Source organism: Lepisosteus platostomus, chromosome 5 (assembly GCF_059453375.1).
Source record: "Lepisosteus platostomus isolate fLepPlt1 chromosome 5, fLepPlt1.hap1, whole genome shotgun sequence".
Lineage (NCBI taxonomy): Eukaryota > Metazoa > Chordata > Actinopteri > Semionotiformes > Lepisosteidae > Lepisosteus > Lepisosteus platostomus.
The window spans coordinates 22513582-22536162 of NC_142615.1; the positions used below are offsets into that span (position 1 = coordinate 22513582).

General features: G+C 43.5%; 1 protein-coding gene and 7 non-coding genes across 8 annotated transcripts in view; 5 read left to right on the top strand and 3 right to left on the bottom strand.

Moving 5' to 3' along the window:
• Positions 1-22581, bottom strand: part of LOC148664987 (zona pellucida sperm-binding protein 3-like) — a 246998-nt gene that overhangs the window by 29724 nt on the left and 194693 nt on the right. The window lies entirely within an intron of this gene.
• Positions 879-971, top strand: trnar-ucu (transfer RNA arginine (anticodon UCU)). Its single transcript has 2 exons — positions 879-915; positions 936-971. It is a non-coding gene; the product is annotated as a tRNA-Arg (tRNA).
• Positions 9968-10049, top strand: trnal-aag (transfer RNA leucine (anticodon AAG)). The gene has a single exon. It is a non-coding gene; the product is annotated as a tRNA-Leu (tRNA).
• trnad-auc (transfer RNA aspartic acid (anticodon AUC)) lies at positions 17204-17275 on the bottom strand. Its single transcript has one exon. It is a non-coding gene; the product is annotated as a tRNA-Asp (tRNA).
• On the top strand, positions 18300-18372 carry trnaf-gaa (transfer RNA phenylalanine (anticodon GAA)). The gene has a single exon. It is a non-coding gene; the product is annotated as a tRNA-Phe (tRNA).
• On the top strand, positions 18482-18554 carry trnav-aac (transfer RNA valine (anticodon AAC)). The gene has a single exon. It is a non-coding gene; the product is annotated as a tRNA-Val (tRNA).
• trnav-cac (transfer RNA valine (anticodon CAC)) lies at positions 19895-19967 on the top strand. The gene has a single exon. It is a non-coding gene; the product is annotated as a tRNA-Val (tRNA).
• Positions 20589-20660, bottom strand: trnad-guc (transfer RNA aspartic acid (anticodon GUC)). The gene has a single exon. It is a non-coding gene; the product is annotated as a tRNA-Asp (tRNA).

Below are 22581 nucleotides of genomic sequence, written 5' to 3' on the forward strand. Positions count from 1 at the left end.
GAGTAGGAAAGCATTTAAAATAGAAAAAATCAGTTCAGATGATATTTAATTTTTGAGAAATGGGCACATACTGTACATCAGCTCAGTGAGCAGTGCGAGGTGCTCTCCTGGAGATGATGTTAAATTAGTTAAAATCATGTGATAGTTGAAAAAGCTTAATACTTAGTGAAACAGCCAGCACAGATGGTTGCGTTTGTGATTATGTCACTTCTCTACTACAGCAGCATCGGTAAAAGACCCTCTGAAAGCAGTAAAGCTCTGCACAACTGAATTCATTGCTATTTGGAGAAATCCACAAATTCGTGTTTTTCATGTGCTTTAAAAGACAGCCATACTCACCGACAAAATAAAGACACTGCTGCTGGTTTTTTCCGAAGCACAGTTGACCTTTCTGAGCCAATTGATGAAGCTCACCCAATGAATACTATAGCAGAAGGTGGAGGAAAGTGCAACTTTGTAACTATCGCAACCACAGGAACAACTGCAAGAAGCAGAATCAATTTCCCATCGAATGGTGGTGTTGTCTGAGGTACGAGATGTGAACGTGTGCAGAGAATCCCACAATCTCTTCAAAACTTGGACAAAGTATTTCTGATGGAGCGCTGTGCGCAAAGATTGAATAAGCTTTGCTTAACATGTGTGTGTTTGAAGGTGTTTGAAGTTGTGGATAACATTTAGCAGGTTTGGCACCGTGGCTTAGCTGGTTAAGATGCCTCACTAAAAACCAGGAGACCCTGGGTGCGAATCCCAGTGGTATCTATTCGTAGACAACAGGCCACTCATTTTCAATATTTATGGAGCTTAATTTAAAGACAACGGGAGAAGCATGAGTTACAGCTTTCTGTAGCTGATTTATATAACTACTGTATGTATCGGTTGGCTCTGTGGCGCAATGGAGAGCGCATTGGACTTCTAGGCTTTGATAGAATTAAGTCATTCAAAGGTTGTGGGTTGGAGTCCCACCAGAGTCATGTATTATTTTGATTAAACCTTTCAAAATCCTCTAGGGATTAGTGTTGATCAAGTCAAATAAAGGACTTCTTAAGAGTATACAGTTGAAAATGAACCAGCAGCCACAAGAAGGAAATTAGCACTGGATTGTGATCACATTACTCCTGTCTTGGACTCCTTGCACTGGCTTCCTGTCATCTTCAAAATCCTCATGCTCACCTATAAGGCTCTCCATGGCTTGGCACCTCAGTACCTGTCTGGGTTATCGCCCTACTCCCCACCTCACAACCTTCGCTCTTCTAATTCTGGTCTCCTATCTGTCCCCCAGTCCATCTACACTCTATGGGTGACAGGGCCTTCTCCTATTTTGCCCCAAAGCTCTGGATCTTTATTCCCAAGGATATCAGAGAGTCACCTTCTCTAAACTCCTTCAAATCCAGACTCAAAACCCTCTTCTTTAGAAGAGCCTTTAATGAACTATTCTTTACCCCTCTGTTCCTACTGTATTTAATACCACCATCTATTGTCTCCTCTAACTGTGTATTCTCATCCTGCTTATCTTGTGTATTTTTTTAACTTTATTGGTTTCATTCTGTAAAGCACTTTGAAAAGCCACCTTTAAAGGCACTATATAATGTAAAGATTATTATTATTATTAATAATAATAATAATGAACAGTGCATTTAACACTGAGCACATGCGGTCCTTCTTTGCAAAGGATTGCAAAGGTTGGGAATTAGCCTTTCACTCGTGTTGTTGAAGACCGTATCCTGGCTGTGTTGCAGGAAATGTCTGGATGCCATCACCGGATCAAGGAGAGGATCAGGGTTTTGGGAAGTCTTTTTGATGCCTGACACTGTGTGTTTCCTGGTTGTAACGGGTGTCATTCTGGACCTAAACAACAGAGAACACCGTTGAAATCGCTGAACTGCATAGCGGACAATTTGTCGCCTTCTTCTGACCTGTATTTAATGCGATTCTCTGAAAACTTGGCACGTTATATCTGTGCTACCTTAATGGAGGGCACACTCATAAGAATCAGAGATTCGATCACAAGCATCTAAAAATGAGCATGAGAAAATGACATCACGCTTATAGCTTATTCAGCATTTGTGGGCTGAATGGCACAAATTCTCCTGTTACTTCTGCAGCGAATGTGTGTTTTTTGCTTCTTAACACTGACCTAGTTGGAGATATTTGGCACCAGTGGGATTCCAACTCACACCCCCAAAGAGACTAGAGCTTTAATCCAGCTCTAAATTAAAAACGGGGTGACTTGTAAGGGCTGGTAGGAGAGGAAAGGTATAAATGCTTCTTTTTTGGACAAAGTCTTTATCTTTACTAAAAGAAGGAAAGAAATATTTGATTATTATTTTTTCACCAGTTGTTTTGATCAAATTATTGTAATGCAGTGCCATATTAAGGTATAATATGTACATGAACGTCATGTCTGAGTCGATGATGGCAGCTGAGTATCGCTGGAGGACAGTTCATCATGAGTGGGTAAGCCTGCATAATGAGGGAGAAGAGATCAGCCTCTCTGACGCAGTGTCCAGTGACACTAACCTTCTGTCCTACTGTTCTCTGCTAATGTAGAGGGTGAATGTTTATTTAGGTGAATGTAAGGTTTCATTCTTGTAAAATATTTCCGAGCACTTTTTGTTGCTGAAAATTAATCCTGTGCATTTGAATGAATTCCGATATTGTCACCTAATTCCATACATTGTTTCATCAAACTAGAACATTTAGAGGAGCTCAGTTGCATTTATGAATTGCATAGTGATAGTATTTCTTTCCACTTAAATACTTCAGTCAAAAATGTAGAGAAGGTGCTCCTGTTTTCACCATTATAAGAACTGTGATGCACCAGTAAAATTTACTCTCATAAATGTATTGTAATTGTATTGTTCTGTTCTGTAACAATCTTGAGTGACACAAACCTTCTGTTTTACTGCACTACACTTCTCCAGAGGCCAGTTCAGCACACAAGGATCCTCAGTCAAACAAACACTGCAATCGCTTGATAAACGCCATTTCTCATCCTTTCTCTTAGTGTCGGTGCTTCTATTGTATGCAAAGGAGGCGACTTGACAATTAAATCTTAAAGAGAGTCTTCATGAAGGTATGCGTTGGCAAGCTCTCCACTGGCAATTGACTGGGCTTGTGAAGAAATCAATCTCATTCAACAACCATACAAATTGCACAGCTTAAGGCACATGAAGCGAAATCTGTGAGCTGATTGACACAAAACAATGTCACTTCACATTATCTGCAAAGTTATATTGCTTGTCTGACCACCTCTTCCTACATTACAGTGAGCACATATATTTCAGTTTCTTTCCCCCATGTGGAGATGTATCCACTGCCAAAACTGCTGTCTGATTATTTAAATTATCTGTAAAACTGTTACATGACTTCATCTAATTGTAAATTTATAAGACGGTCTGTGAGACATTTGTGAGAATAGCTGAATCCCAGGGCTGGTATGGAATCACACATAGACAGGTCTTCTGTGTGATCTGAGTGAGCTGAGTGGGTCATTAGAATTAGCCGAAAGTAACTGATTAGCTTTGAATAACAAATCTAGTGCTTCTTCTCTCGCTCTGTGATGTAATCTGTTTTGTCTTAGGGAAAGGGGAAGTTTTAGAAGGGACAAAGCGCTGAGCTTTTTACAGCGCAACGTCTTATAAAAACCCTGTACTGCTTGTAACAAATTGAGTCTCTGGTTGCACTTTGCGAAGTGGGCGCAGGGCTCCCAATATTGCACTATTGAAATAAAACCATACTCAGGTGAGAACTCTCTCTTGTGGCTTCCTTGATAGTTATATTTCCATGACAGTGTAAAAATACATTTTCTGATTCCTAAAACCCTAATAAAATCCATCTAAGTCTCCCTTTCGTTCCCAATGCAAATAACTGAATTTAAACCAGTCAAGTTCAGGTACTTTTCTGATGTACAGTATCTGAATAGTTCTGGCGCAGCTGTTGTAACAAAGATACTTTTTTTTCATACGAGCTCTTGCCATTTTTAAAATGAATATTTTTTTTTAATTCGCTAAATCACGGGAAACACCAGCATCACTTATCATAAGCATCTGACCAATTACATTCCTGAATGTTAAACCCATTTAGTCTTTATTTTTAACTTGTTTTATTTTTTTTAAAATTACACACCTGTTAACTTAGTCCGGATCGTGGTCACCGAGGACCACTCCTGTCTCCCCAGATGACACTTTTTATTTTTAAGATAAACGCGAGATAAACAACGTTTGTTTGAAACCGCTCCACAAATTTTCTCACATGCACGTATTCTCAAATATCACCACAACAAAACCATAAAGTTTGTTTCCACAGACATGACACTATTATGAAATAAACCAATAAATTAATGAACTAGCAGAATCCCAATAAAAACACACGGCAACCCGGCAAGCACAGCATGTCAATATCATACATTTTTACCAACTAAACCGCAAAAGCAAAATCCAGCAAAAAGTTATCCCATGTCTTTACCTTATTCTGGAGCACGATATTGTAACACAACGGGGGCTCAAGCGGGCGCCCTTGCCGCATTAGGTCAGCCCCTCACCGTCAGGGGCTCGAACCCGGGACTCTCGCGTCTCTTAGCAGTGACCCAGCCCAGTGAGCCAAAGAGAAAAAAAAGCTACAGCCCAGTAGCTGTAGTCCTGCTATCACAGGGAAGGGCGGTGACGTCACCTGCTCTGGTACGCCGGCTCTTACACAGTGCCTGTCGGCCGTAAGCGTTACAATATATATCCAAAATAACCCAGACTAGTTTATCTCAAGCGCTAGAGACTAGTAAACGTTACTGATTACGTAGTAAATGTTTGAAGAACGAGCGCCAGAAATAAGGCGATTTGATTGGTAAAAACCGCTGTCATTCTTTGTATTTTCAGCCATTCAGAGCCCTTAGGGGTGAGACTTCCTCTAGAAGCTTCAGGCTGCATTTTTAGCTGTCAATCATTGACTCAGAAGGGATAATCAATCAGTTTTTTATCAGTTTCTTATCAGTGCTCCTTTTTTTCACACCAGAAGGCAACTCTGAGGTTTTTTTTCATTGCAAAACAGCAGATAAAGGCTCTCTAGCAGTGTCTTAAGGTTTTAATAGCAATTGCAATGGTTTTTATTCTTATTATTTTCAATATTTTTATGATTTTTTATTATAGGCGTGAAATTTCATTCCAGGTCCAGTCTTCACAAAACATGATGTAGAATTTTTTCTAATTGATCAATTCGTCCCAAAGTTTTATCCAAGCTAGAAGCCACCTAGGACAAGGTTTTCAAATCATTCCCAGGCCCTTGACATGCATATAGTTGAAAAATCGGACCTCTGAAGACCCAAAAAAAATGTTCGCCAGCTGTTTTTTTGTTTTTCTTTCATATGTTTGTCTGCTGAATGGACACATTAAGAAATATAAGAAATGTGACTATTCACACTCAAAGCCAAGGGGGTTAGCTTCAATTTAAGACCTGAACCAGGCTCCTGCTATGTTCTGCTGCAGAGATATAACAAATGTTTAAGCGGGAGGAAATTCCAGGCGGACATTGGCTAAATATGTCACTGGTAGTAAAAGGTTAAGTATTCTTGCCATTTTTAGCATATTGTAAGTGGATTTTTTGCAAACATTTTATTTTTTAAATCACATGAAACACAATCAACCCATTGTAACTTCACATTGATAATTCCTGAGCTTTATAACTGTGTATTATTTCTTTTTACCTTGTTTTAATATTTTTTTTATTATTTTTGCATTTTACAGAGCTTTTTAATATATTGTGAGCATTTTAGTGTCATTTTAAAATAGGACTATCAATGCTCCTGACTTTTAAACCTGTATTTATTCTGACATTATTCTCTCCACCTGCAGATGAGGGAGGTATTTGATTTTAAATTTGTTGATTTGGGGGGAAAATATACATTCATTTCCTTGTATGTATCACCAGTGGGAAACTTGGCATTTTTGGATGAATTGCAATCTTTACTGCAAGGCCTTCAGACTGATTTAGAAATGATGGGAGATTTAAATGACACATTTGATAAATCAGACAGGAACAGCATAACATCTAAAATGGCAGAACCCTCTAAAGTACTGAAAAATTTCCGGCACATTCATAATAAATAAAATGTATTTAATTTAAAGCATAAAATTTGCTTTAAAAATAAAACCACAATTTGTACGATATCATATTTCAATATCGACGTTCAGATGAAGAATTTGAGGATTTGAATATCAATGGAGAGTACATTGATTTTGGGACAATGTTTGCATCTGAATAATCCTTCCTCCTGGAAAGAAGGAAAAAAAAAAGTTTTGAGTCTCAGTCTTCAGGATCCCCCCCAAAAAACGTGCAAATTTGTTTCCGATGTATTTTGGATAAAGATATAACTCTCATAGAAGATACATTTTATCAGTTGAATGCAGTCGTAACCTTCGACTTTTTATATGATGACAGGACCTACATTTAGGGCTCAGTACTGATAACACTGCTGCTATTGATGGAGTAGAAATAACTGATGTACTGGCAGTATTTTTTATCTGAGGCAAGAAGTCCTAGAACACCTCCTATAAAAATGTTAAGGTTCAGAGCAAGAAATATTTTTCCACCTCACCTAATGCTATTGCATTAACGAGGCTGAAGTTGGCTTCTTATTCGCCAGCTGCTGCTTTGTGTTTTTCGTTCCATCTTAAATGCTACTGCTGTGATGTTATGTCGTCTTTCGCCTGTAGATGGCTCTCTACAGTCATTTTAAAAAATACTTATCCGGATGTATTACTGTATATTTCCTCAGTAAAGGGGAATATGTAAGTAGAGACTGTCCAAATTGCATTTTTGTATGAAACACATTTCAGAAACACAACTCACAATAAAACAAACTGGCATGTTATACCACGAGTAAATAAGACAAAGGCAAAACGTAAATTCACTGGCACTTCCTGCATATTTTCCACGACCTTGCCTTCTGATCATAAAAAGTCTCAAACTCTTGCATTTTACAAGAAATTTTAATATAGCCATTTTAAATGGGACATTTAGAACATGGCATATGAGACTAAATGGTTAACTGAGGATGAGCAGAGGGTGATCGAACCTACCTCCTGGTTATAAAAATGTCTAAAAATTCTGACACAGATGTGTGATAGACAATGGAAAAGACTATAAAAATCCTGAACTTCAGGACATTGTACTGTACCGTTTTTTTAAATACGACCCTATGAACATGGCACGAGAGAATACATTGTCAAATGGTAAATGCAATGTTTGCTATATTTCTAGGGCCCTCCCTCCTGATTTTAAAATTATCTCATATTTCTGACATCAAGGTGTGAGACACAATATAACAGACTGTCAAAATCCTGAACTTCAGGACATTTTACGGTACCATTTTAAAAATATGATCCTCTGAGCATGGCATGTGAGAAAATGGCATGTGAGAATGCATTGGGAAAAGGTGAATGCAATTTCTGCTGAATTGCTATGGCCCTCCCTCCTGATTACAAACTCGTCTCACAATTCTGACACTGAGGTGTGAGACACAATGTAACAGACACTATTAAATTGTGAAGTACAAGAGATTATACTGTTACGTTTTTTTTTAATATTGACCCTCTGGCATGTGAGGACTAAAAATAGCACACATTCTGCGAATTTGCTTTGTCCCTCCTTCCTCGTTACCAAAACATCTTAGTATACCGACACTAAGATAAATGTCTCTAAATCCAGAAGTTAAGTTGTCAAAGTATATCGGAGTCAACCAATACTGATCAGGTTCTGCTGCTGCTGAGCCCGCAGCCTTCACCATAAGGTCCAATTCCCCAAGCCTGTACCCTTCAGAAATTGCAGTATAGAATGAAAAAAACTCCAATAGATATCGGCCACTGTTGGTGATTTTCCTTTAAGATAGATAGATAATACTTTAGTAATCCCGTAGGAAAATTGACAAATGATTCTCCAGAAATTTTACCGAGTGTATCACTTTCACTGAGACCGAGAAGTGTTAAGCTGTACATGAGTCTTTGTGGCTCGGTTGTTAACAAAAAGGGTGGTGGTTTGAGCCTTCCCAGGGACGCTATGAGCCTTTTAATGTACACACCCGTCTCACTTTATCTCCACGGCCGGTCTTGTACCGCAATCAAATACAGAGCCCGCAGGGGGCAGTAGGCTCGCAAATATAGCTCACTGTGTATATAATGAAGAAGCGGAGGTTAGTTTCTCATCTGCATGTTGCAGAGCCTTATGCAACTCGCAACAACAGTTGGGGTTTGATCCCTGCACGGGCTATTAGTTGAAAGACCATTGTAAATGATGTGTAACAGATTTATCTAGCTGGCTTTTATGTTTCATACTAAATTGCTATCTTGAAACCAAAATAATTAGAAATATGGAACACAACTGTTGTTCCCCATGATGGAAAGCTGTTTTACACTGACGTCACTCCTTTTTATTTAATCCAGATTTTAAAAACAACTCCGCCCTATCAAAGGAAAATGTTACACAAAAGTTGGAAAGCACACTCTGAATCCATCTGTATATTTGATTTCCGCAATCCGTTCAAGGGTGCCTATGTTAATCGTAAGTGTATAGATGAAACATTTAATATATTGTTCAGTTTAAATCAAAATGCTTTACTACTACAAGAGAGAAGTATATTATGGAGGATGCGACAAATGTGTGATTTCTTGGAAGAAAACTACTTTTCTTTGCGTTCGAAATTAATTCGAAACAATTGACACACAAACCCTTTGTCTTTTTTAAAGAGATTATATCTTTAAACAGACAAATGTATAAAATGTGTTTTTTTTACCTAGAGATTTTGGACAGGGGCGATGTATTACTAGTAGAGGCTGCTGACTAACACTGTACTGTCTGGAGATCAGCTCCATTTGCAATAAAAAAAACATGCGTAACAAAGCTGGAGAGCAGCTGAACTTGTGCTCAGTAGTCAGTATGGTGCTGAGGGTTCAATACTGGCGTTGTTGTATTAGCACAAGCTGCACAGGCTCTGAATCAGACCATTTCAATTAGTCTGATCAGTGCAGGACAAGTTAGCCCATGTCACCCAGCTCTGATTCAAGATCGAGTTGCATCTTCAACATTTTGTTTTTGTTTCTGATCATAATTTTCTTTAGTTATGATCGATATTGAACTTTTTCTAAGTAAAACAAAACAAATCAAACATGCAGGCAGATTTTTGAAAAGTATTAGGAGTTGACAGGGCGCTCCTTCGGAATAGTCGTCAGAAAATGTGAGAAAAGGAAAGTTACGTAAACTCTCACACACAGCATTAAAGACTGGAATCTGGTCATAAAAAAAACTAGCTGTCTCCCCGTCGGTAATCAAACCCCGGTTTCCCGCGTGACAGGCAGGGACACAAACAACTTTACTAACTAGGAGCGCTTGCTAGCTATTAGGAGGCATTTACTCTTAAATATGTTACTGTTTTGGGTTTCGACTTTAATTTTCCCGATACCAGTTTTTTTACAAAAGTAAAGGCACACGGCACATGTGTGGCACATCACGTCCGAGTTTAGTGACAACTACCTCAGAGATTGTAAGCTGGGTAGTTTCAGATCACTTTTTTTTAAAGGTTCAAGCAAACCCGAATACCTTTGTGTAATCGTTTTTCATAAAGTGTAATTGTATTATAGCATGTGCCCTTGATGGTTTTCTTGATACGTTATATGTGCTCTTGTTTGTATTGTATGTAGTTTTGTTGTTCAAATAAAACGTAAAAGACACAACTTTCCGGATGCGGCTGCTGTAAAAATAAAATGACATCAAGGGTGCTGTACGCAGAGGTCTGAAACCTGCTCCACAGAAGATCTTTATCCAGAGGTGTTAAAGAAGTCGAGATCTCGCCATGCGAGGGGAAGCATCTCAGAAAAAGCAGGTGCAGTCGGTTCCACGGTCATAACGCCACTAAGTCGGGCGACAAGAGCAAAACCCACCCGGCTTCCTCCGGGCAAGTAATGAGACAAAGAGACAGCACACAGCGGGTAGCGTGGCCGAGCAGTCTAAGGCGCTGGATTAAGGCTCCAGTCTCTTCAGGGGCGTGGGTTCGAATCCCACCGCTGCCAGGTCCTTCTGTCGAAACCCCCTTTCAGCTGGCTTCAGACGAAAAGGAGGGAACTGCTTTTTGGCAGTCTCTCGAGAAACTAAGCAAAGTGTTTAAAGATACTTTCTCAGCTTGACATCAAGGCACAAAACAAAAACCTTCTTGCGTCTTCTCAACCCAAAAGCGCTTTGCCACTTTTTGCGTTATGCAGGGAACGACGTCTGCCCAGATCACTTTTGTGCCAATGCAAATCGTAGTGTGCCCTCCGTTTTAATGTTGGCTGCGCTGGCGTGCTGCTTCTGTCTGTGAAACTTGAATGTTCTGCTTCTTCACACCAAATCGTCGGCGGGGGTTGAGCTTGTTAAATCTTTGCGCATAGCGCTCCTTTGGAAGGACTTTGTCCAAGTTCAAAAGCGATCGTGGGATTTACTTCATGCGTGCAAAAAGCATGCCTCGCACGACACCTCTACATACTTGACCACCACTGCATCACACAGCTGCCAGCGCACCTCACCGTGCCACATAGCTGCAAGCGCACCTCACCGTGCCAGGCCACCACTGCATCATACAGCTGCCAGGGCACCTCACCGTGTCAGGCCACCACTGCGTCACACATATTTCAGCGCCATATATTTCATGGATATTATGGAATATAATGGATGGATATCTTAGTTATCTTTCTAGTTCAAAGGTTTGCATGCATAATTTAATTTTGAAAGCCACTGAGACATCAGGTACTACTGTTGTATTTATGAAAAAGAAACAAAACAAAAAACATACTAACAACTGTGCCATCCTACTCCTTAGTTAATACATTTTATTATTCATCAACAGTTAACATTGTTAGCAAAATATTTTGAATTATATTTAACCCTATTTTTTCTTTAGTTTTGTATTTAACTTATTATATGATAGTCAGACTTAATGTATATTTGAACAATGAAAATATATTTTTACAAGATTTTACATTAAGCACTTAAAATTAATATGGTTTATAATAGTAAACTGTAACATGCTGTAACAAGATCGGTTAAACTGCGAAGAAAATGCTTTCAGAGAAAATGTTTCAGGTGTGAAGAACATAGATCTCCAATGCAATTTCAACCAAACCTGTTCCCACACACCCTGCCCCCACTACCATTAGAATATACACAAACATTTTAGCGTTTCATTCTGAGCAGAAGACCCTCACACCTGAAGAGTGCTGGCTGTGACGAATTAAAACGGTTTTACAGGTTTCAATCACAGACCATGTGACATGGGAGTCAGGAAACTAACACACAGCGCCACTGGATTTGATAACGCTATAAAAACGCTATAAAATAATGTGACTTTAACAGAACAAGTTTACAGCACAGTACAAAAATAAATGCTGACCATGACTTTAGAAGCATAAATTGCCTTACACTCAATTTAAACACAAGCTGTCTTTAGCCCTCTAAGCTGGTTCATACAGAAAAGTAGAGATCCAGGCTCAGAACACACAGCTTCATTAGCGAATACATATGCAGGACAACTAGAGAAGACGTTTTACAGAGGATAGATTTTTAGAAACATCCCATCAGTGACATCACTGAAGTCAACTCCTAGGTACTGTAACTGTCGTGTGGATAGTTTCACAAGAATCAGACAAAGGTTTAAGCATCGCTTGTTCTAGATAAAACTGCAAAAAAAAAAACAACAACCAATAATGTACTTCTTTGCGGCTCTGTTTGCCCAAATCATATATTCACAACGTGAAATCTAGAAAATAATATTACGTAACCAAAATCCGCAATATGGAAACAGAACCTGTGTAATTGTTGATAGATGATGTACTCGTAACATTTTTTCAAGACGAACTACAACATTTAAAAAATGACTTGTATGTACTTGATATCTCTAATCAATCCACGGGTCCCAGCACAAAACTAAACTAAAACAGATACCGTTTCGCGCTTCTTATTAGTTGCTCAAAAAGTAATTTGACCATATGAAATGCATCATATAAACCTAGAAACATATACGTGAGCAGTACTTAAGCACTGTAGTATCGGTGTTAAGACATACCTTTCAAATACTGTAAATCAAGTTAAAAATATCTCAAGACCGATTCTGGTCATAATGAAACCATGTTTCGTGTATGTTTTCTTTTTCATCTTGAAATAACTCATTTCTAAATACCTTTTTCACTGTTAACATCTTGCAGCAACTCTGCGACAAAATATACACTCTGACAGTTCATCCTGCTACCAACATTAAATAAAACAAATCTTAAGATTTCTATATTTATGTCTTTATTTAGTGGTTTCATTAGTGACAAAGGCTAAACTTTCTTGGAAAAATGTATTTTATGTGTTGCGGAAAAAACTGACTTGCTTTAACAAAATATGTTTACAAATCCTTTCACCTGGCATTTTCGTAGTTAGAAATTATGGAACGCTCTGTTAAAAGCAAGGGAGTTTTTATGTCTGTTGCAGTTCTTTTGCAACATGAATATAATTATATCGTTATTAATTTCTTGAGATACGCGATTCCATATTATATTCCCTTTTAATCAAATTCTAAAAGTATGCTTGTTGACTCCGGTATCGCGTTAGTTAAAGACTTCGAAGCTTACAATGTTTATGAAGAAATGAAATACTGGTGTGTATTTTTTTCTTTAAAGTACCGAGACCAGCCATATACTGTATGTTTATGTTCCAAAATTAATAACGTTTATGGCCTTCACACGCGTTACAGTATGCTCCTATTCTTTTTATGCTCAGAAGAGCCCACACACTCAGCTCTTAACCCCAGTGTGCAGAAAGGGTCAAAACGTGTTTCTCAGCAGAAATAAACATGTTTCTGCAAGTTTGGTCAACCCCATGTAAGTTATGGGGCAGTAACAGCACATGTTTCAAAACGTGTTTTTCAGCCCGAAATAAACGCGTTTTTTCAGACAACTGAATCCCCATGTAATAATATTTCCCTTCAGTGGTAAAATTAGATATGAATATTCAATACTTAAATGGGCACAGTTAAGACATTAAATATACATATTCATACTGTATACAGTTTGCATACGGTAATATGTTTATGTTACGTGATTAAAAAATAAATAAATAAAAATGAAAAGTCCAGCACCAGCTGGATTCGAACACACAACCTGCCAGTTGGTAGTCACGCACCTAGACCAGTGGGCTACAAGACAGCTCACATGAACACATAGGCGAAACAGCCCTACAGAGCCTTGTCGCAGTACATGGATATAATCATACCGTTATTAAATTCTTGAGATACGCGATTCCATATTATATTCCCTTTTAATCAAATTCTAAAAGTATGCTTGTTGACTCCGGTATCACGTTAGTTAAAGACTTCGAAGTTTACAATGTTTAGGGAGAAATGGAATACTGGTGTGTATTTTTTTCTTTAAAGTACCAAGACCAGCTATATACTGTATGTTTATGTTCCAAAATTAATATCGTTTATGGCCTTCACACGCGTTACAGTATGCTCCTATTCTTTTTATGCTCAGCTACTCAGATTTCCCTTCAGTGGTAAAATTCAATATCTACAACGGGCACAGTAAAGACGTTTACAGTAAGTCTTTCTACGACAGACCAACGGACCACGAGTGCCCCTGTCGGTCAACCAATCACATACCGCGGTATTTTGCGTCATCGCGCGTCACGATGCACGACGCCGTAGCCAATTACCTCCGGTATGTGTCTGTACCGCGCACTTTGAATGGCTGCATCTGTAAGGAGATTGGAAAATATAAGAGCGTCTGAAACGTATAAGTACAGTACAGGTGGACGTAAAAGTAGTTAGATAAACAGTTTTTGTATTTTTATACAATTAGTTGCAATAGTGGAAACAATTTGGATTTTTTCGAATGTCTCGAAACCAGACATGCTGAAACGCTGTAGGTTTAGAATCGAGATTGGGGAGAATAACGTCTTGTGAGAAGATCTGTTTACCTAACGATTAGATCCTGTAAATCCCTTGTAGCCTCCCTAAGTCTGTCCCAGTCCAGTGGATAAAAATGTATTGTTAATGGAGTGTTGGTTTCTCTGTTAGGGGATACTGGAGCACTACTGTCATGCTTGTTTCACTCCTCTGTTCAACAGTGTGCTATAGAGTAATGTATATGGGGAGACGGCAGGAAGCCACAGGAGTATTGGGGCAGCAAGTTTTACTTGCCGAGTACCAGATTTTAATGGGTGGTTTTATCCCAGATCTATTGGGTTGGAATATTATGCATTACAAAGAATGACTATCCAGAACAGGGTATCACATGGCTTCAACTGACTGTGATCACTCAGTATGTTGATGGTTTTCTGAGTTCTTCCCCTGACGAGGAAACCCACAAGTCTGAGTTGCTTCAGCTTTAGAGTGTCTAATATTAAGCAGTTATAATAAGGCCCTTTTGTGTCGAGCATTGTGGAATTTTAACAGGGCCAGGGTGCAATGTTTTTACGGGGTGAGCACAACTTTTAACAGATCTGCTTAAGGGGGGAGTGCAGTACAAGGACAAGATTGCCTTGGTTCCAGCAGCAAAAGCCGCCTGTAATAATTTGAAACAAGCTCTCTTACAGGTGCTGAGACTGGGGTTTCCTCAGATGGATCAACCATTCCTTTATATGTAAGTGTGGACAAAGGGTTACTGTATATGTATATAATGTATGTATTTGTTGCATGTAGGCCACAATTCTGGATGGCTATGGAGAAATAGGATTCTCTCACAACGGCAGGGACTCCAGTTAAGAATACTAGGCTTGTCTCTGAACTGATTTGTAGTTTTACAGCTGCCGACAGAAGCAGCTTGAGTAAGGTGTAAATAACACAATAAATAAAGAATTCCAGTAACTCAAGGTAACAACCATGTAGATGCAGATGCCAGACGAGCGGCACTGGGAGAGCGGGAGTCTGAGACCCCTGTGAAACCTCTATTGGGGAAAGGGGAGAATTCAGGTTGAGGGCTTTAATAGATGTTTAATAGTGGTTAGAACAAATGTGTAAAAATGTGGGGTTGTATAATGATGGGATGTGGGCTGGCACATACCCAAGTGTATGACAAAGATGATCCCATGGTACGGACTGCCCTTCCCCTTGGATACTGATCTAGGGGCATACTACACTGGGAAGGTGTGCCAGGCTGTAATTGCCTCACTAGGGGTAAGTTAGAAGTCACATTGCCCCCATCACCCACAGTCTGAAAGACCAACTAAGGAAATATCAACTGAAGGAACACCGTGGGTAGATGCTCTACCTGCAGTCCTGTGCGGTTTGCGGGCTGGAGCAAACAGAACTGTGAGACTGAGCCCATTTGAGATCATCACGGGCAGCCAAAGAAGCTCCCTGGAGGCCAAGTTTGGCTAACGCACTGATGAATTAACTAACTCTCTATTAAAGTATTGTAGGTTTGTTAACTGAAGCAGTGCACAGGGCTCGTGAACAGGTGCCGGACGCTTGGGGACCTCCAGTAGAGGGGAGACACGACCGGATACCTGGCGAGTGGGTGTAGGTGAAGAAGAGATACCCTGCCAGACGTTGCAATCCTGCTGGGAGGGACCATATCAAGTGCCTCCAACTACTGACTGTGCCATCTGAGTGACAGGACGAGATCGCTGGATCCGCGTATCGCACTTTCACCGACCCACGGCACCAGAGACTGAGTGAACAGAAAGAAGGATGTTGTTACCGTTTCTGTGTCTGATGTATCCTAAGACCAACAGTGTGCTTGTTAGGCCTGAGGAGCATTACTGGGGATATGGTATCAATACATTCCGGGTGTTGGCATATCTATAAGCCAAAAAATTATAATCGGAGTTGGGTCAGTATTGCTGTTCCAAGATCCTGACGATAGATCTCCACATGGCTGAGGTCTGCGTTTGGGTCCTGGAGTAGGACTTTATGTATTTGTAGGATTAGGGTTGTTTTATATGTATAATTGTAACTATCACTTGTACAAAAACATCAATAACATCTTGTTGTAACTGTGGAACACACAATGTGATGGTAATGCATGCCTGTACATCTAAAAAGGAAAGATTTGCCCTGACATTGTATGTGTAAAAATAGGCAGTCCTGACGTATGCCATATTTTATAAGGGGGGAATGAAGTAAGAGATAAGATGTAAATAGGGTTAACTTAAGTCAGTTCTGCCTGAAAATTAGACTTCTAAGCAACAGGGGTTTATGGCAGGAAAGGGGGTTAACTGATAAGGATGCGAATAAGGAACCCCCTGGGGGCATAATCTTAAACTGACCATTTGGCCAGGGCCTCTTAACTGGCCAAATACCATGACCCCCCCCCTTACCATAACATTGAATGACGTCTGAAGCAGCAAGCAAGGACTATATAACCTAAAAGTTTGTACCGGCACATCGAACAATACTTCGGTTTTGTTGTTTCTTGCGGGAAACAAGACTTCGGCTTTATTGTTCCTTGCATGCAATAAACTAATCTGTTTTACTTCATCTTGGGATCAAGAACCTTATTCCTTCTGTTACAACAGTACCAAACGCACGTTTCTTCTGTAACCGGAGCCGATCATTTGCAATTGGGCTGTGCCGACAGACCAGGACGAGCTCTGTCGGCTCAAAAGCAGCGCAGGACCTGCAAGTACAACAGAAAGATTAGCATCCAGCGGGGGCCTCTTAGTGAGCCCAAGATCTCATCAAGAATCGGCTCCAGCAACAGGGCTGGGCGCATTGTTCCATTCTCCGACCACTCTCGGTGTAAACAAGTCCCTCCTGGTCTCTGCTTGAATTGCACTTTCCTGCGTTTGCTTTGGTGTAAGTGGCTTCCCCTGCATGGGCGAATGTGAAGAAGATCCTTAGTAAGTCATTGAAGAAAACCGAGAAGAGGTCGAAGTGGCCTCTGTCGTTCATCAACGATCCAGTCAGGCAGTACTCCTCTGTAAAGCGCCGTTCGTTCACATCGATTGGCTTTTTCTTGCCTTCATTCGTGCGCTTCTCAAAGCGTTCTTTGTGCATCGAACAGACCCACTCACCTCTTAGTGTGGCGGGATCTGCACAGTGCATGTCGCAGCGCTTCCTGCTTTCACTTCAATGTGCTTCCTGATGTCGAGTCGTGTGCCGTGCGGAGGCTCTGAAAGCGAGAGCAATGAAAAGGTGCACGACGCTGTGAAAGAAAACAGAGAAGTGAAAGGCAGTCATTTCTCTAAGGAGGTGAAAGAAAAGCTACTCCCCGTCGGGGAATCGAACCCCGGTCTCCCGCGTGATAGGCGGGGATACCTGCCACTATACTAACGAGGAAGACACCACTCTCTCCAACCCCCGGCATCATGTCCCGACCCAGCATGCTGGAAGCCGACGCGTGCTGTGATCCCTTTACGGAGCAGAAATGACAACCGAGGAGCCTAGAGATCATGTCAGCATTTCGCGTCTGAACGGAAAACACAATCGACCAACTCGGAATGACTTGCCTTTGACGCTTTTCAAAGTGTTCTTTGTGCACGACGACTGCGCCGCCTAGCACATACAAAGCGGTTGTACAACTTTGAACTAGCAAATGGAAGAGGGCTAAGCCCCCTCTCTTTTAGCCCAGGTTCGATCTGTCTCCCAGAATCACCAGGGCGCACACACACACACACCCGTGCCGTTGAAGTGCTCTGCTTCATTTCTAAGGGCAACTCAACATTCACTCCTACCCCGAGTGCAGAAAAGACAGCATCCACAGCAACAACAGCTCAGGTCTCTGCACAGGAGCTAAGCTGCCCTCATCTCCTCTGCTCTGCGGCTCCTGCGGAGTGGAGTCCTGCCTGGAGTCGTGTTTGCAGGCGGCGGCTCCCCGCGCCCTGTCTGGGCGTCGTGTCCAAGAGCTCCTGGGAGGAAGAGCGAGCCCTCCCACTCGGGGGCTTTTCCACGGTCTGTGTGAGGACGGGCGGGTGTGTCCAGTAGCTTATCGAGCGGAAGCCTGGGGCGGCGGAGAGCTGTGATCGTGCAGACCTTGAGGTGTCACCTCTTTGTCTGCTTTCCCGCCCCCCCTCCGCCCAAGCTCTGCTCCAAAGTAGCCCGGCAACCCCTCACACCTGCACGTGTCACAACCTAAGGTGCGGTCATGAGACACCCATGGGGTGTCGTTCTGTTCTTGCTAATTGTTTCCTGCCCGTCGCAGGCAGGAGTCCATGCGAGGAAGATGCGCTGGACAGAGCTCAGAGGGCGCAGCTGGGTGGCTTTCCTTCTGAGTGACGTTCCTGCAACACTCTCCCGCTACTCTTGGTGCGCTCATGCCACAACACAGGAAGGCTGGAGCAGGTGGCTGTGGGCTTTGCGCACCGCCGAAATAGCTCAGTTGGGAGAGCGTTAGACTGAAGATCTAAAGGTCCCTGGTTCGATCCCGGGTTTCGGCATTTTGTTTCATCGCGCCCTTTGTTCCTCTCTCCAGCGCCACCTGCCTAAAGTGACGCGTCCCTTTCTCAGCCCGAAACGCAAGCGAGACACCAGCAGCAGTCCCTACAGGTTTCCGTAGTGTAGCGGCTATCACGTTCGCCTAACACGCGAAAGGTCCCCGGTTCGAGACCGGGCGGAAACAGCCTCGTTTTGCACGCTCCTGTACTTCACAGAGGTCTTGAGCGACCGGTCATTTGTTCCCAATGTATTTCCGGTGCCTTCGTGCACTCTTGTACCAAACGCACGTTCCTTCTGTACGCGGAGCCGATCATTTGCAATTGGGCTGTGCCGACAGACCAGGTCGAGCTCTGTCGGCTCAAAAGCAGCGCAGGACCTGCAAGAACAACAGAAAGATTAGCATCCAGCGGGGGCCTCTTAGTGAGCCCAAGAGCTCATCAAGAATCGGCTCCAGCAACAGGGCTGGGCGCATTGTTCCATTCTCCGCCCACTCTCGGTGTAAACAAGTCCCTCCTGGTCTCTGCTTGAAATGCACTTTCCTGCGTTTGCTTTGGTGTAACTGGCTTCCCCTGCATGGGCGAATGTGAAGAAGATCCTTAGTAAGTCATTGAAGAAAACCGAGAAGAGGTCGGAGTGGCCTCTGTCGTTCATCAACGATCCAGTCAGGCAGTACTCCTCTGTAAAGCGCCGTTCGTTCACGTCGATTGGCTTTTTTTTGCCTTCATTCGTGCGAGTAGTAAAAGCAGACGCCCCTATTCTGCCGTGACCCGGATTCGAACGGGGGTTGTTGCGGCCACAACGCAAAGTACTGACCACTATACGATCACAGCGAGTTACCGAGACACACGCGGCAGGGCGGAAAGGGTTGTGCTCTCTTCGTGTGACATAATTCGGAAAAGTCCTGACGTTGCATTTCAACTGAGCCCCAGTATACATCGACCCTTCGACACTCTGAGTGACAACTCTCTTGCGTGTTTTCTCATATTTATGTAGTTTGCTTGCATGATGCCGGGAACAGCATGGTTGTTCGCTGCCATATAGTCTAGCGGTTAGGGTTCCTGGTTTTCACCCAGGCGGTTCGACTCGGTTTTGCCTCCTGCTTTCCAAAAGATCAGCACCGTGTACGAAAGAGCCGCATTAAAACTACTCGAACGTGCAAAACGTGCGAGAAGAGGGGGCGCTTGTTTCCAACCGAAACTTCTCGCGTGTGAGACGAGCTGATCATCGCTGTGGGAGGGTTACTCTGGTAGACAGGGCTGACCTTCGGCAATAGGATTTATAGTCTCCAAGATGATATTTGCACTTTCTGGAGAGGCGATTTTCTCCACTTCAGTAGCCCGATTTCGTCGATTGCGTGGAGAGGGCTGTAGAATGTGGCGCCGCCTTTCCTGCTCCGTCCATGACAGGCGTGCTGGTCTCTGGAGAGAGACCACGGTCCATCAGCGCACTCCAATAAAGGCACTGGAAGCAGCTAAATCGCATTGGCGAAGCTCAGCGCTGGGCCGCTGGGCACGTCTTACCACCGTTTCCGTAGTGTAGTGGTTATCACGTTCGCCTCACACGCGAAAGGTCCCCGGTTCGAAACCGGGCGGAAACAGACATCTTTTGTCGCCAGGCACAAAAGGGGATTGGGGATTCGCCTAGCGCTGTGATCGAACAGACCCACTGGACCCACCTCTTAGTGTGGCGGGATCTGCACAGTGCATGTCACAGCGCATCCTGCTTTCACTTCAAGGCGCGTCCTGATGCACCCCAGTCTCCCGCGTGACAGGTGGGGACAGGTGACAGGTCCTATACTAACGAGGAAGACATCGCTCTCTCCGACCCCCGGCATCGTGTCCCGACCCACCGTGCTGGAAGCCGACGCGTGCTGTGATTCCTTTACGGAGCAGAAATGACAACCGAGGAGCCGAGAGATCATTTCAGCATTTCGCGTCTGAACGGAAAACACAAACGACCAACTCGGAATGACTTGCCTTTGACGCTTCTCAAAGCGTTCTTTGTGCATCGAACAGACCCACTCACCTCTTAGTGTGGCGGGATCTGCACAGTGCATGTCGCAGCGCTTCCTGCTTTCACTTCAATGTGCTTCCTGATGTCGAGTCGACTGCCGTGCGGAGGCTCTGAAAGCGAGAGCAATGAAAAGGTGCACGACGCTGTGAAAGAAAACAGAGAAGTGAAAGGCAGTCATTTCTCTAAGGAGGTGAAAGAAAAGCTACTCCCCGTCGGGGAATCGAACCCCGGTCTCCCGCGTGACAGGCGGGGATACTGGCCACTATACTAACGAGGAAGACATCGCTCTCTCCAACCCCCGGCATCGTGTCCCGACCCAGCATGCTGGAAGCCGACGCGTGCTGTGATCCCTTTACGGAGCAGAAATGACAACCGAGGAGCCGAGAGATCATGTCAGCATTTCGCGTCTGAACGGAAAACACAAACGACCAACTCGGAATGACTTGCCTTTGACGCTTTTCAAAGTGTTCTTTGTGCACGACGACTGCGCCGCCTAGCAGATACAAAGGGGTTGTACAACTTTGAACTAGCAAATGGAAGAGGGCTAAGCCCCCTCTCTTTTAGCCCAGGTTCGATCTGTCTCCCAGAATCACCAGGGCGCACACACACACACACCCGTGCCGTTGAAGTGCTCTGCTTCATTTCTAAGGGCAACTCAACATTCACTCCTACCCCGAGTGCAGAAAAGACAGCATCCACAGCAACAACAGCTCAGGTCTCTGCACAGGAGCTAAGCTGCCCCCCCTCCGCCCAAGCTCTGCTCCAAAGTAGCCCGGCAACCCCTCACACCTGCACGTGTCACAACCTAAGGTGCGATCATGAGACACCCATGGGGTGTCGTTCTGTTCTTGCTTATTGTTTCCTGCCCGTTGCAGGCAGGAGTCCATGCGAGGAAGATGCGCTGGACAGAGCTCAGAGGGCGCAGCTGGGTGGCATTCCTTCTGAGTGACGTTCCTGCAACACTCTCCCGCTACTCTTGGTGCGCTCATGCCACAACACAGGAAGGCTGGAGCAGGTGGCTGTGGGCTTTGCGCACTGCTGAAATAGCTCAGTTGGCAGAGCGTTAAACTGAAGATCTAAAGGTCCCTGGTTCGATCCCGGGTTCCGGCATTTTGTTTCATCGCGCCCTTTGTTCCTCTCTCCAGCGCCCCCTTCCTAAAGTGACGCGTCCCTTTCTCAGCCCGAAACGCGAGCGAGACACCAGCAGCGGTCCCTGCAGGTTTCCGTAGTGTAGCGGCTATCATGTTCGCCTAACACGCGAAAGGTCCCCGGTTCGAAACCGGGCGTAAACAGCCTCGTTTTGCACGCTCCTGTGCTTCACAGAGGTCTTGAGAGACCGGTCATTTGTTCCCAATGTATTTCCAGTGCCTTCATGCACTCTTGTACCAAACGCACGTTCCTTCTGTACGCGGAGCCGATCATTTGCAATTGGGCTGTGCCGACAGACCAGGACGAGCTCTGTCGGCTCAAAAGCAGCGCAGGACCTGCAAGAACAGAAAGATTAGCATCCAGCGGGGGCTTCTTAGTGAGCCCAAGATCTCATCAAGAATCGGGTCCAGCAACAGGGCTGGGCGCATTGTTCCATTCTCCGACCACTCTCGGTGTCCCTCCTGGCCTCTGCTTGAATCGCACTTTCCTGCGTTTGCTTTGGTGTAACTGGCTTCCCCTGCATGGGCGAATGTGAAGAAGATCCTTAGTAAGTCATTAAAGAAAACCGAGAAGAGGTCGGAGTGGCCTCTGACGTTCATCAACGATCCAGTCAGGCAGTACTCCTCTGTAAAGCACCGTTCGTTCACATCGATTGGCTTTTTTTTGCCTTCATTCGTGCAAGTAGTAAAAGCAGACGCCCCTTTATGGAGCCTGTCAGCACCCGGAGTTTTCCCCTTCTGTAAGCTCTCCATAGCCTCTCAGCTCTTCTACTGTCAAATCCCCCTCAAGTACTTCCCTATCTTCTTCACTCAAAACGTTTTCTAGCTTTGAGGTAAAAAAATGAATTTCTTCATCCTTTACCTCTGTAGAGCTGTACAGTCTTGAGTAGAAGTGTCACGCCCTCTGCAGCCAGAGGGCAGTCCTTCTCTATCCTGTCCCTAGTTTCTGGTCTGCTGTCCTTCCTGTCCCTCTCTTTCCCTTGGGCTATATATTTCCGGGTCTTGCACTCTGTCCTCGCTCAGCACAGACGTTCGGATGTCCTGAGACCC